The following is a 16210-nucleotide window of genomic DNA, read 5'->3' as shown; positions in this document are numbered from 1 at the left end:
TGACATGGGAACAGCATGGGGAAGGCCACTGGAAGCATCTCTGACTCCCAGGTCATTGCTGTGAACAATGTTGTTGGAGTATTACACCACTTTTACGGACTCACAATATAACATGCAAAAAACAAAACCAAAATAAATTTTCCTGGAAAAAATGTTAAAGAACATTCTTTCCAGGATAATGACTTGCATATAAGGCAAAATAAATCACCCCCTAAAAAATGATCCTCCACACCTTGGGCTAAGTTCACACGTAGCGTTTTTGATGTGTTTTTGCACTTTTGCATTGCTTTAAACTGTGAAAAATACATTCACCGTTAAATGACATTTTAACATTTTACTACCTTTTCTGCCCATGTGGTATGTGAGACATGATCAGACCCATCCTGTTTCATTTATGAAGGAGGGAACGTGAAAGTCACGAAGCCTATTTTTATAGGGCCATGAGGAGGCCCTTACTACTGTTAAAGGGCCAGTAGTCAGCCCTCATTATTGTTACAGGGCCATCAGCTGGCTATGATTTGTTGTTCCCATTATTAACCCCTTTTTGAAGTAGGGTGTAATAATACGTACCTGCGCTCTGGGCCTTAATGACCAGGTACATATTATTACGCCTCACTGATTGTGTCCGCACAGAGGCTGTGCTGGCATGATCGCCGCCAAGTATCAGCTGATTCTAACAGCTGACACCCAGTACTATGTGCCAGGAGAGGTCCTGCACCGCTCCCGGCACATTAACTCCCGAAATTCTGTGATCAAAGTCGGTCGCAGCATTGCGGGAATAGGCAGAGGTAAAAATGCCCCTCTCACCTTGGATCGGGACCCCACGCTGTGTGCGTGGGGTCCCAATCTTTGTCATGGTGACCTGATGTCATCATTACGACATTCAGGTAGATCATGTGCAGTGGACGATCTAACTTGTGCCTGCAGGGCTTACAGCCTGCATAGCACAAGGATGCTGATGCATCCCTTTGCTATACAAGCAATCAGCCTGCAAAAGCAAAAAGTCCCATAGTGGGACAAAGTGTAAACGTGTCAGAAAGTGAAAAAAAAAGTGAAAAAAATAATAAAAATATTTGAAAAAAATGAAAAAATAATTAAAAAAATAAAAATATACTGTACCCATAAATAAATATTACTATGAAAAAAAAAAAGATAAACATACACATATTTGATATCGACGAGTCCGGAGCGACCTGACCTATAAAACTGTAGCACTAGTTAACCCCTTTTCCTGGTATGCTGAGCAGCTGCTAATTTATCCACAAGCAGCTCCCACAATGCCCCTCACATTATGGTTTAGTATGCCCTATAAATTTAGAAGCAGCATAAGGGGTGCACGCGTGTGGGGTTGCATGCATGCGTCCTCTTGCGCAAAGTGTCATCTGGCGCTAAGTGGCGCTAAGTGGCAGTTACTATAGAGGCAGTTAGTGAGGGCAGGAGTCAGGTAACCCACACTTTACTGCTTACTCTCTTTAAACTATGTTTGTTTTCACTCTCTCCCCTGTAATCCTCCACTTTCTACTAACCCCCCTAATCCCTACACCTAGTAATGAACTCTTCATCTCTCCCTCTATCCTCCCCATCCAGCTCACCTCCTCCTTGGAACTCTTCCTCAATATTCACTCCTGTGTCTCCAAACACAGACAGCCACCTCATGCCCTCTCCTGCTCCAACCTGCTAACACTTTCCCTGCTACTTCTCACTGCCGGCGACATCTCTCCAAATCCTGGTCTTCCTCATCACATCCCCACAGTCACTTCCACCTCCTATCCACAAACTATCTGCTAGAACCCTCCTGTAAGTTTTTTTCTATTTTGTTGGTCACATGACTTTCTGCCTATATAATCCAGCTCCGCCCTTCTGGCCTTGCTGGACTTCAGTGTTACATTTACTCTTAAGCTAGCCCGGTGCCTTGTACCTAACTCTGTAGTTTGCTTGGTCTTTGGACCACTAGTACTTTTTGTTTGTTTGTCTTTGCTCTGCTACAATTTCTGCTAGGAGGTGTCCAACTATATCCCAGTCCTTAGTTCTTGTAGGGACCCCTCCCTTATATCTATAGGTCTGCGTTCAGACTAGCCGAGGACTTAGGCGGGTCTGTTCACAAGGAACAGGTCCCCCGCTGCATCGTATGGAATCAGCTTAGTCCTATTGTAGGGACAGTTTTCCTATCTTTCCTTAGTGCTTGTAGCAGTTCATAACAGTAAGTTCAGCCCAAAATAAAACACTCTAAGGAAAGTAATCCAGATATCAGCATGGTGTCGGTTCAGGAGTTGGCTCATCGCCTGCAGGGACTGTCTTTGGAGGTGGCCGAGCTCCAGCAACACGTGAGTAGCTGTCCTGGAGCGCATTTTGTCGAACCGAAGGTAGGACTGCCAGATATTTTTTATGGTAAACAGCAAGATTTTTTTTCCTTTAAAAACGCTTGTTTATTATATTTTCGTTTAAGAACCAGATCCTCGGGGAATGAATCACAGCGCATTGGGTTTATAATGTCACTTTTGCGTAAAGAACCACAGGGATGGGCCTTTTCTCTACAACCCAATGATCCGTGTTTTAGATCTGTGGAAGATTTTTTTTCTGCTATGGGGTTGTTGTATGATGATCCTGATCGAGTCTCATCTGCTGAAACGGAATTAAGACGTTTGAAGCAGGGATCAGGTGATGTGGAAAATTATTGCACGTACTTCAGAAGATGGTCGGCCGAAGAGAAATGGAATGGCTCAGCATTAAAATGTCTGTTTCTTGCTGGTCTAGGTGAAAGGGTTAAGGATCTGCTGATTTCCTTCCCAAAACCGGGAACCTTGCAGGAGGCAATGCAATTAGCTATACGTGTGGACAGGAGACTGCGTGCTAGGATTAATGAGGAGAAATCTACTGCTATGGCAGCTCCTAGTTTTCAGAGGGTCTGCTCAGAAGGTGGAGAACCGATGGAGATTGGGGCGATGTCACCCCACTCTCAGGAAAAAGACCACAGGTTTGCTAAGGTTTGTTTTTATTGCGGTAAATCTGACCACTTTATTAAGAACTGTGTGCTTTGTTTGAACAAAGAAAAAAAAAAAGAGGTCAGTTACGCCCGTATAGCTTGTTTAAACTCAAAAGGAGTATTTCTTTCTGGAAGCACCTCATTCCAGGAGGAGTTGATTGAATTTCGGGTATTTGTGGATTGTGGTTCTACACTCAATGTGATTGATAAGGGATTTTTGGAAAAATTTTAATTAGAATCCAAACTTTTGTCATCTCCTATTTCTGTGGTTGCTGTTGATGGCTCTCCCTTGAAATGTATTACTCACAAAGTTTTTGAATTTCCCCTCACCATTAATGGTATTCACCAAGAGAATTTGGATTTGGCGGTATTAAATAAATTGCCTTCTCCAGTGGTTTTGGGGTTACCTTGGTTAAAATTGCACAATCTTGTACTGGACTGGTCTACCAATGAAATTAAGTCTTGGAGTCCTAAGTGTTATGATAAATGTTGTAACAGTCGCATTGCTGCTGTGGAAAGAGGGGAATTACCTGTACATATTCAGGATTTTTGGAGGGTTTTTTCTGAGGAGGAGTCGCAAGTTTTGCCTCCTCATAGGGACTATGATTGTACTATTGAGTTTGTCCCTGGAGCTACTCTTCCCCAGAGTCGCTTATTTAATCTTACTATCCCTGAGAGAAAGGCCTTGGAGGAATACATACAGACAAGCTTGGCCGCCGGTCACATTAGACCTTCTAAGTCACCTGTGGCTGTTGTTTTTTTTTTTGTTAAAAAAAAGGACTGCGGTATACGTCCATGTCTGGATTTTCGCAAAATTAATAAAATTACAGTACGCAATTCCTACCCACTGCCATTAATTCCTGAATTGTTCAACCAGTTAGTGGGGGCCAAGTGGTTCTCTAAAATTGATCTCCGGGGGGCATACAATTTGTTACGTATGAAGGAAGGTGATGAGTGGAAAACAGCTTTTAACACTCCGGTGGGTCATTTTGAGAATCTGGTTATGCCTTTTGGTCTTACCAACGCACCAGCGTTTTTTCAGAACCTTATTAATGACATCCTAAGACCGTTGATCGGTAAGAATGTGGTGGTGTATTTGGATGACATTTTGATTTATTCGCCGGATCTGGAGTCTCATTGGTAGAGCGTACGTGAGGTATTGCAGTTGTTAAGTGACAATTCACTTTTTGCTAAGCTGGAGAAATGTGAGTTCGCTGTGCAGAGAATTAGTTTTTTGGGCTACATTATCTCCAGCGAGGGCTTTGAGATGGACCCGGTGAGGGTTCAGGCGGTGCAGGAATGGCCTAGGCCTATTGGTTTGAAATCGATACAGAGATTTTTGGGTTTCGCCAATTATTACAGAAAATTCATTAAGAATTTTTCTATAATTGTTAAGCCACTGACCGATCTCACCAGGAAAGGTGCGAATACGGTCCAGTGGACTACTGAGGCCATTGAAGCTTTTGTGTATCTCAAGGAGAGGTTCAGTTCTGCCCCCATCCTTATGCAGCCTGATGAGACCAAGCCTTTTTTGGTCGAGGTTGATGCTTCTTCAGTGGGGGTCGGTGCTGTTTTGTCTCAGGAAAACAAGGATGGAGTACATTCCTGTGCTTTTTTTTCAAAAAAAATTTCTGAGACCGAACTTAATTACGATGTCGGTAATCGGGAATTGCTGGCGATTAAACTCGCATTCGAACATTGGCGTCATCTCTTGGAAGGTGCTAAATTTCCCTTTCAGGTTTTCACTAATCATAAGAATCTGATCTATCTTGATACTGCCAAGCGCTTGAATGCCCGTCAGGCTTGGTGGGCACTTTTTTTTTCGCGGTTTAATTTTTCTGTTACTTATATCCCGGGTGCCAAGAATATAAAAGCTGATGCTTTATCTCGCAGTTTTTCTCCCATGGTTGGTACCGAGGAGGAGGAGAGCATTTTACAGGAAGGTGTTGTGATAGCACAATTGGACTCCATTTTGGAAGATGGGATTCTGAAAGCCCCGGAGGAAGCCCCATCTAACACTCCCCATGGGAGGTTGTTTGTGCCTAGGAACTTTAGGAGAGATTTGTTAGTGGAGTGTCGTGAGTCTCGGTTGGCAGGTCATCCAGGAATTTCGGAGACAAAGAGACTTGTCGGTCGCAGTTTTTGGTGGCCTGGGTGGCAGAAGGAAGTCATTAAGTGGGTGCGTCAATGTACTGTGTGTGCTTGATCTAAGTCTTCACATGCTCCTGCTGCGGGGTTGCTTTGCCCTCTGGAGGTTCCTAGTGCACCTTGGACGCATCTTGCTATGGATTTTATTACTGACCTTCCTGCCTCTGAGGGTTTCACTGTCATCTGGGTGGTCGTGGACCGTTTTAGCAAGATGTGTCACTTGGTTCCTTTCATCAAACTGCCCTGTGCTAAGACACTCGCTAAGGCTTTTGTTAAGGAAATTGTCAGGCTCCATGGCGTTCCAACCGACATTGTTTCCGATAGGGGACCTCAGTTCGTGGCTCGTTTTTGGCGTGCCTTTTGTGACAGGTTGGGAGTTCATTTCTCATTTTCATCTGGATATCATCCTGAGTCTAATGGACAGACAGAAAGAAAGAACCAGGAAGTTGAACAGTTTTTGCATTGTTTTGTGGCTGACAATCAAGAGGGGTGGTCTGAGTTTCTGCCACTGGCTGAATTTGCTCTTAACAACCATACATCCTCTTCTGCTGGGTGTTATTTTTTTGTTGTACTGGGAGACATCCGTCGTTTGGGTCATTCTCCAAATTGGTATCGGCTGTGCCGGAGGAGGAGAATTTTTCCGGTGATTTGGAGAGAGTTTGGACTGATGTACGTTGTAACCTTCAAGAGGCTAACAAAAAATCCAAGAGGTACTTTGACAGGAAACGTCAAGAGGTTTTGTTTACGGTTGGTGACATGGTTTGGTTGTCCTCTAAGAATCAGCAGTTGAGGATTCCTTCTAAGAAATTGGGCCCGAAGTTTGTAGGGCCGTTTAAGGTGCTTCAGGTAGTTAACCAATCTGCTGTTAGGTTGGAGGTTCCTACCTCCTGGAAGATTAATCCGGTGTTTCATGTTTCCTTATTGAAAAAAGCTGATGTTTCGGATAGGGACGCCACTGTCACAGTTCCTCCGGTGGTGGAAGGCGGTGAATATGAAATTTCTCGCATTCTTAATTCTAGATGGCATAGAGGGAGATTACAGTATCTCGTCGCTTGGAAAGGTTTCGGTCCCGAGGATAACTCCTGGGTAAGGGCGGATGATGTCTCAGCTCCTAGACTTGTCGGAGCGTTTCACAGGAGGTTTCCTTATAGACCTGGGCCTGGAGGATCCTCATAGAAGAGGGGGTACTGTTAGAACCCTCCTGTTAGTTTTTTTCTATTTTGTTGGTCACATGACTTTCTGCCTATATAATCCAGCTCCGCCCTTGTGGCCTTGCTGGACTTCAGTGTTACATTTACTCTTAAGCTAGCCAGGTGCCTTGTACCTAACTCTGTAGTTTGCTTGGTCTTTGGACCACTAGTACTTTTTGTTTGTTTGTCTTTGCTCTGTAACAATTTCTGCTAGGAGGTGTCCAACTATATCCCAGTCCTTAGTCCTTGTAGGGACCCCTCCCTTATATCTATAGGTCTGCGTTCAGACTAGCCGAGGACTTAGGCGGGTCTGTTCCCAAGGAACAGGTCCCCCGCTGCATCGTAGGGAATCAGCTTAGTCCTATTGTAGGGACAGTTTTCCTATCTTTCCTTAGTGCTTGTAGCAGTTAATAACACTATCACAAACTCTCGCAACCTTTCTAATACCCATTCACCCAGTCCCCACTTCCCTAGTCGCACTAACAGGAGCTCTATAGAACACTCGCTACGTCCGCAACAAACTTTCCTACATTCAAGATCTTTTCATCACTGACAAATTTTCCTTGCTCGCCATCAGCTAAACCTGGCTCACCCCCTCTGACACAGCCTCTCATACAGCGGATTGCACCTTCCCCACACCCCCAACCCAGCGGAAATCATGATGGAGGCATAGGTTTTCTCCAGTCCGATACCTGCGCCTTTACCCAAAATTCACTGCCGCCCTCCATTACTCTCCCCTCTTTTGAGGTGCACTGTGTGTGCATCCACTCTCCCTCCAACTGGCTGTCGTTTACCGCCTCCCATGTCCAGCCACCTCTTTCTTTGACCACTTAACCACCTGGCTGCTTCATTTCCTTTCCACTGATATCTCCACTATCATCATGGATGATTTCAACATCCCCATTGACATATCCCACTCATCTGTCTCTAAACTCCTATCCCTCACTTCCTCCTTCGGCCTTGCTCAATGGTCTTCCGCAGCCACTCACAAAGATGGCCACACCCTGGACCACGTCTTCACCTGCCTCAATTCCCTATCCAACTACTCTAACTCTCCTCTCCCTTTTTCTGACTACAACCTAATTACATTCTCTGCCCTCTCTTCTCCAGGTCCACATTCCCCACTTCACAAGCTTGCACACCCTCGCAGAAATCTCAAACACCTTGACCTACACTCATTCTCTGAATCACTCCTCCCTCTTACAGACATAAATTCCTTACACGATGCAGATGTTGCTGCTGTTTTATATAACCCCACAACAGCTGCCACTCTTGATTCGGTCGCCCATCTCACACATACCAAAGCTCGCACAATCAATAGGCAACCCTTTAACACCCACCTGACTAAAAAACTGTGACGGGCCTCCAGGGTTGCTGAGCAGAGATGGAAAAGATCCCACTCCAACGAGCACCTCATCACATTCAAACAATCTCTCACTATTTTCAAGACCTCACTCACAGCAGCAAAACAAACCTACTTCTCATCTCTCATATCCTCCCTGTCTCATAACCCCATACAGCTATTCAACACTTTCAATTCTCTCCTCCATCCCCCAGTGCCTCCTCCCTCTTCTCTCATCTCAGCTGAAGAATTTGCTTCATTCTTCAAGCAGAAGATTGGCAAAGCTTTTGCCTAAAGTCCCCCAGCCATTCCTCATATCCACTCAACCTTCCTCCTCCAAAACCAACTTCTCCACCATTACAGAAGATAACGTTTCCTCTTTACTCCCAAATCATACCTCACCACCTGTGAACTTGACCTAATACCATCCCACCTCATCCCTAACCTTACCATAGTCTTCATCCCAACGCTAACCCACCTCTTCAACCTGTCATTAACAACTGGTCTCTGCCCCTCATGTTTCAAACATGCCTCAATCACACCCATCCTCAAAAATCCTCCCTTGACCCATCCTCTCTGACTAGCTATCGCCCCGTATCACTTCTCCCCTATGCCTCAAAACTACTGGAACAACACGTCCACCTTGAACTGTCCTAACACCTCTCCTCCCGCTCCCTCTTCAACCGTTTACAATCTGGCTTCTGACCGCATCACTCCACTGAAAGTGCCCTGACTAAAGTCACCAACGACCTACTAACTGCCAAATCCAAGCAACGCTACTCCGTCCTCCTCCTCCTGGACCTGTCATCTGCCTTCCACACAGTGGACCATTTCTTCTTACTTTAGACTCTCTCATCTCTTGGCATCACAGACTTGGCCCTATCTTGGATCTCTTCATACCTAACAGACTGGATATTCAGCGTCCCCCACTCACACACCACCTCCTCATCTCGCCCCCTATCTGTCGGTGTCCCCCAATACTCAGTTTTAGGGCCCCTGCTCTTCTCCATCTACACCACTGGCCTAAGACAGCTCATAGAGTCTCACAGCTTTTGGTATCACCTCTATGCTGATGTCACACAGATCTATCTCTGGACCCGATATCAACTCCTTACTAACCAGAATCCCACAATGCCTGTCCACTATTTCATCATTCTTCTCTGCTAGATTTCTAAAACCTAACATGGATGAAACTAAATTCATCATCTTTCCCCCACCTCAGTCAACCCCCCCATCCATCAAAGTTAATGGCTGCCCCTCTCCCCAGTCCCACAAGCTCGCTGGTACTGGTAACCCTGGACTCTTATCTCTCCTTTAAAACACAAATCCAAGCCCTTTCCACTTCCTGCCGACTCCAACTCAAAAATATCTCCTGGATCCACATATTCCTCTGGAAAGACTCTGCAAAAACCATAGGGCACGCCCTCATGCTCTACCTCCTCGACTACTGCAACCTCCTGCTCTGTGGCCTCCCTTCTAACACTCTCGCGCCCCTCCAATTTACCCTAAACTCCGCTGCCCAGCTAAGCCACCTGTCACCCCGCTATTCACCGGCCACTCCCCTCCCTCAATCCCTTCACTGGCTCCCTATTGACCAGAGACTCAAGTTCAAGATGCTTATCTTGGCATACAAAGCTATCCACAACCTGTCTCCTCTATACATCTGTGACCTAGTCTTCCTGTAATTACCTACATGCAACTTCTGATCTTCACAAGATCTCCTTCTCTACTCCCCTCTTATCTCCTCTTCCAATAATTGCATACAAGATTTATCCCATGCATCCTTCCTACGCTGGAAGTCTACCCCAACATATCAGACTCTCGCCTACCGTGGAAACCTTCACAAGGAACCTGAAGACCCACCTCTTCCGACAAGCGTACAACCAGCAGTAACCACTGCTCCACCATACTGCTGCATGACCAGCTCCACCTTCACCTACTGTATCCTCACCCATCCCTTGTAGATTGTGAGCTCTCGCAGGCAGGGTCCTCTCTCTTCCTGTACCAGTCGCTGACTTTGCTCAGGATTATTGTGTTTTTTGCAATGCATAACTCCTTTTTCACATGTAAAGCATCATGGAATAAATGGCACTATATTAATAAATAATAATAACATGGTAAAAAAAACGATGCTTTATCATCATACCACCAAACAAAAAATTTAATAAAACACAATCAAAAAGACGAATGTAAATAAAAGTGGTACGACTGAAAATGTCATCTTGTTCAACAAAAAACAAGCCGCCATACAGCTCCATCAGCTGAAAAATAAAAAAAGTTATAACTCTCAGAATAAAACGATGCAAAAAAATACTTTTTTCAATAAAATTGTTTTTATTATGTAAAAGTGCCAAAACATAAAAAATATATAAATATTGTACCTTTGTAAACGTACTGACCCAAAAAATAAAGCTGCCTTAACAATTTTACCACACGTGGAACGGCATGAAAAAAAAAAAAAAACTATTCCTGAATTGTGGGTTCATGTTTATTCTGCCTTCCAAAAATTGGAATAGAAAGCGATCAATAAATGTCACGTGCCCGAAAACGGTACCAATAAAAATGTAAACTTGTCCGGCAAAAAACAAGTCCTTGCATGACTCTGTTGGCCAAAATATGGAAGAATTATTGCAAAAACTAGTCTTTGCAAAAAAGGCATCTTTTAGTGTATGACAGCTGCCAAACATAAAAACTCAATATGAATCTGGTATTACTGTAATCGCACCGTCCCGAAGAATAAATTAGTCTAATCATTTATACCGCATGAGGAATGGCGTAAAAAATTAACTCTAGGATTAGATTTATGGTTAGGGGTAGGGTTAGGGGTAGGGTTAGGGTAGAGTTAGGGCTGGGTTAGTGTAAGGTTTGGGGTTAGGGTTGTGTTAGTGTTGTGTCGGAGTTGGAATTTTTTAAAAAATAAAGAAAAAAATGCTGACAATATGGCGACTAGTGTTGAGCGCAAATGCTCGCTACTTGAAATAGGGCGAAGCCCCACGTATTTTTTTTTTAAATTATTTCATGAAATTCATGAAATAAAAAAAATTGAAGTGGGGCTTCTCCCTATTTTTGTGTCCAGCCAGGTACAGCAGGCAGGAATGGGCTGCCCCCAACCACCAGCTGCCTATTTGTACCTGGCCGGACACAACAATATAGGGAAGCCCTTTTTTTTTAATTATTTCATGAATTATTTCATGAATTTTAATGAACTCAGCTCACTCATGCACGTCACTGACAGCTTGGGAAAATTCTCCTGCTCTTGCACTTGCCGTGAGAGCAGGAGAATTCTCTCACGCTCACCGCATGCGCAGGAGAATTCTCCCACGCTGTCAGTGACGTGCATGAGGTGAGCTGAGTTCATTGGACATGAACTCGGCTCACCTGGATGCCGTCACAGCCAGACACTGAGGAGCGCAAGCATGCCTGCGCTTCTCAGTGCCTGCGGCATGGCAAGCTGGATGGCAGCTTTCAGCTGCGATGCAGCCTGTCATGTCAATGCAGCAGAGCTGGAGCCATCCTGGGAACCATGGAAAGGTAAGGATGATGTTTGTTTATTATTTTATTTTTATTGCAGGAGATCGTTGGCTTCAGCTGGAATGGAGCGTGATGGCAAGTATGGTTTAATTTAGAACAATAAAGAATTGTGTCTTTATTTCAATTAAAGGACTTTATTGGTGTTTCTAGCCTGGGAGGGGGCCAATATTCATGGCACCCTTTCTGGGCTATTAATATCAGCCCCCAGCTGTTTGCTAGCTATTAAAATAGGGGGACCCCATGTCATTTCTTTTGGGGTCCCCCATTTTAATAGCTAGTAAAGGCTAGGTATTCAGCTGGGGGCTGATATTAGTAGCCTGGGAAGCTCAGTGAGTATTACCCCCTTCCCAGGCTTCAAACATCTGCCCCAGCCGTCTGCTTAACCTCCGCTAGAGACTAAAATTACGGGGAACCCCACGCCAATTTGTTTTTTAATAAATCCTTTATTTTAACACTAAATGACAAGTACAGTAATCAACACTATCACTGTACTTATTATATATGTGACTGACATGTTTCTATCTATCTAATCTATGTGTGATGCTCTATTCTTTCTGTTCTAAATTGTCGGGTACCCATGCTGAATTGCCGGCCAGCTTTTTTAAAGAGACAGTGCATGAAAACACTATTATTTTTTTTAATAAATCCTTTAACACTAAATAACAAGTACAGTAACCAACACTGTCACTGTACTTCTTATATATGTGACAGACATGTTTCTATATATCTAATCTATGTGTGATACTCTATTCTTTCGGTTCTAAATTGTCGGGTACCGGTGTATGCCGCTGCTGAATTGCCGGCTTTTCATTTTTCACTGTGAGCACTGTTCCCGTTGATTTGGGTAACCACTGTAATGCCACAACCACCATGGCTGTGGCATTACAGTGAGTGGCAGACAATCCATGCTTGATGTGAAAAAATCCAGTTACGCTTTTGGTGCACGAACAGTTATCGAACATAACCTCGAACAGCCGAATTTTTTGCAAATCGTTCGCGTTCGTCGAACGACTCGAACACCGCCCAAAACAGCTCGAATTTGAGATTGGCGAACAGTTCGAGTCGAACACCACTCATCTCTACTGTCTACCCGGAGCACCCGTCTGGCTATCTGCTGAACCAGTCTGCTTAACTACCCGGACCACCCATCAGCCTTCCTGCCATGTTCATCCGCTGTTCCGGTCAGCTCCTGCCATCTGACCCGTGGGAGTCACCTGCTCTCACAAGGTCGGTCCCAGAGTGGCACCTGGTCCCCCTGCTTATTCCCTCCCTGGTTCACGGAGTCGATAGAGCCGCCGTGCTACCTTGGTCAGGCCGAGTAGGCACTTAGTCACGCCCCTCTGTTCCCTCCTTGCATCGAAGCACAGAGGTTCCACCATCCAGACTCATAACACAGATGAACAAATAGGTGAAAAACCTGGACCTATATAATTTAGATATAGTTGCAAAAAAATATATAATATATATCACACAAAACTCCAGCAGGTAAGTGTACAACGTCAGATGTATGAAAATCCATTAAATGTAAGTAAGTAAACAACGTTTGATACATATATGGTTCACCACATGTAAACAGCAGATATAGACAGAGCAGCATATCCAGTAATTTTATACAGGGCAATTAAATGTCAATAGTATCCTTGTGGAACCGCGTATGTTGCAATAAAAAAGCCTATACTAGAACTACCTAATATGTACATAAGAGGAGACCATATTTACCAGGGAGCGTACGTCTGAGGTCCAGGCACCCACCACACACCCGACGCGCGTTTCGCACAGGAAATGCTTCGTTCAAATACTTATTTTCCATCAAAATATGAAAAAAAATTCTTTCCAAATCAGACAATGTGATTTTCAGGATTTGTTTTCTCATTTTCTCTCTCATAGTTGAGGTCTACCTATGATATCAATTACAGGCCTCTCTCATCTTTTTAAGTGGGAGAACTTGCACAATTGGTGGCTGACAAAATACTTTTTTTCCCCACTGTATACTCATGTCTGGGTGTGAAGAGGTGCATGGGAATAGACCCCCCCCCCCCAAAAAAAAAGTCACTGGATATGTTCCGCTGCTATTATCCAGTGGTGATGAGAGGTCTGGCCCAATCCAGCCTTTGTTCATTTTGATAAGAGTCAGCCTGTCAGCATTTTCAGTTGACAGGCGGATGCTCCTATCAGTTATAATACCCCTGGTGGCACTAAAAACCTGCTCTAACAAGACGCTAGCAGCAGGGCAGGCCAGGACCTCCAAGGCTTAGAGAGCCAGTTCTTGTCATGTGTCCAGCTTGGATACCCAATAATTCTAAGGCACAGAGGAATCACGAAGGACATTGGTACAGTCGGGATGGTAATCCTTCAGCTTCTTCCGAAACTTTTCCCTCCTTGTCAGAGTACCCCATGCATCTGGGCCTGGGCGCTGGGAGGGTCTGAGAAAACTGTCCCACACCTTTGACAGTGTTCCCCTGCCTATGCTGCATCATATTTGTGTCTCCCTTGCCTGTACGCTTTCGTTGTCCAAGGAACTATGACCTCTGCTGCCAGCGTTTTCAGATGGTAAATTTTTTAATAATACCGCAACAAGGGCCTTCTAGTACTGCAACATTTTACTAGACTTCTCCGCTGCGGGAAGGAGAGATAGAAAGTTCTCCTTGTAGCGTGGGTCTAGAAGTGTGACTAACCAGTAATTACGGTCGGCCAAAATGCATACAACGCAAGGGTCTCGGGAAGGGCAGAGGAACATAAAGTTAGTCATGTGTGCCAGACTGGTAACAGCCAAGTCTTTCCTGTCCTGACCAAGAGGACGACTGTTCATGCTCTCCTCGTCATCCTTCTCTTTCTCCCTTTCCTCAGGCCATTCACGCTAAACATACGGTATGACATTTGTGTGGGTAGTATCGTCTGTAGCACAGGAAATCAACTCCTGTTCCTCCTCCTCCTCTTCCTCCTTTTCATTTTCACCCAATTCGCATTGGGATGAGATTAGGCTGCGCTGTGTGGCATCACCCTGTATGGTTCCTTGCTCCCTCTCTTCATGCGGCACCTGCAATGTCTCCTCTTTAATTGTGAGCAACAAGCGTTTCAGAAGTCAGAGAAGCGGGATGGTGACGCTAATTATGGCATCATAGTAGCTCACCATCTTGGTGGAGTCCTCAAAGTTTTGGAGGATGGGCTGTATAGTTCCTTCTCCGCCTGCAATGCCTCCTCTTTAACTGTGAGCACTTAGCATTTCAGCAGACACAGAAGCGGGATTGTGAGTCTAATAATGGCGTCATCGCCGCTCACCATCTTGGTGGAGTCCTCAAAGTTTTGGAGGACAGAACAGATGTCAGACATCCATGCACACTCATCAGCTTTTATGTGCAGAGGCTGACCTGAATAGCGACGGGTGTGTTGAAGCTGCTACTCAACAACTGCCCTCTGCTGCTCTCAAATCCTTCCCAACATCTGCAACATGGAGTTCCAATGCGCGGAGATTAGTGATGATCAAGCGTGCATTTGTAGGGACCGTGTAAAATATTATCCTCCTTTTACAGTTAGGCAGCAGTTTGTTGGTGAAGTTAAGACATTTGGTTGCTGCCAATTATAGGAAACTACAAGGCCGATATTTAAAACCGTGGGCATCCGCCAGACGTATCACATATTAACGCAGTACAAATCCAGCCATTTGTAGGGACCATGAAAAATATTATCCTCCTTTAACAGTTAGGCAGCAGTGTGTCGGTGAAGCTATTGACACATGGTCACTGCCAATAATAGGAAACTACAAGTCCGGTATTTAGAACCATGGGCGTCCATCAGACGTATCACATATTACCGTGGTACAAATCCAGCCATTTGTAGGGTGAAGCCATTGTCACGTTGTCGCTGCCAATAATACGAAACTACAAAGCCGGTATTTACCTAAGGGAGAAAAAAAGATATGCAAAAAACGGGGATCTCACATGTAAATAATTACAAATAACAATATTTTATTAGCATAAATTTGATACAGACAACATAGACAATTAAAAACAATTAAAAACAACCCAAAAATTCATTGAACCAGCCCAATGATAAGGAAGAGATTCATCCCATACCATACAACAGGTGTAATCCAATAATAAAGACAGTAATTGATCTAGATGCCAAAAAAACAATCATAGCATGTTAAACATTGCAACAGAGTCACTGGTATGATCTATGAGGGGAGGTATGTGTCGCACAGGTTGCTAGCCTGTGTGAACTGAAACCAATGGACTTTCTGCCATCATGTTATATGCTGGTGGGTCAACTCACTTAAAGGGCGTGGTTTTAGGGGAACGACATAGTGATGGGAGGGACGTCATTCCCCATACCTCCACTTCCGGGTGTGGCTGAGCAATGTTTAAATGTTCAGTCCGTTTTTTTTTCTCTGTGTTGTGTTTGGAGAGGCAAGGTCTCCAGACTGGGCAGAAATAGCTCAGGAGGGAGCTGAAGGCTGGACACAACTTGTTTGAGCGACCCGCACACACATATATGGACTGTGCTATAGTTTATCTTTTGTTTTGTTGTTTAACCAAATAAGGCTGTGTTCATTTTGCTGAAGTGCAGAGCTTTATGCTATTAATAAAGCCTGCAAAGAAAACCTGGGTTCCTGAGTCTTCTTCCGGAGGTGGCCGAGAGAGGCATCCTACTACAGTTTGTGTGAGAGTGCTGGCAAGATTCCAGGAACACGTGTACCTGCCACAAAAACATGTGGATGTCCTGGGTGAAGGCCGCCAGCTAGCCAGAGATGTCCGGCAGCATGGAGGAACTCATTAAGCACCTGGTGCAGAGCCAACAACAAATGCACCAGCAGCACTTGCAGAGCCAGCAGAGCATGAAGCAGAGCCAGCAGTGCATGCAGCAGCACCAGGAGACAACCAAGCTGTTGCTGCAACGGATCCAGTTGCAGCAAATGTCACAGCAGCAGTACCAGCAGGAGCAACAAAAGCACCAGCAGGAGCAGCAACAGCATATACAGCTTCTGACTTACGCCATCCAGGGCAGAGCAACAGCCCC

This window comes from Phyllobates terribilis, unplaced genomic scaffold (genome assembly GCF_046119375.1).
Source record: "Phyllobates terribilis strain yellow unplaced genomic scaffold, ASM4611937v1 Scaffold_8__6_contigs__length_399053987, whole genome shotgun sequence".
In the NCBI taxonomy this organism is placed as follows: domain Eukaryota; kingdom Metazoa; phylum Chordata; class Amphibia; order Anura; family Dendrobatidae; genus Phyllobates; species Phyllobates terribilis.
Note: the sequence above shows the minus strand (reverse complement) of the source record.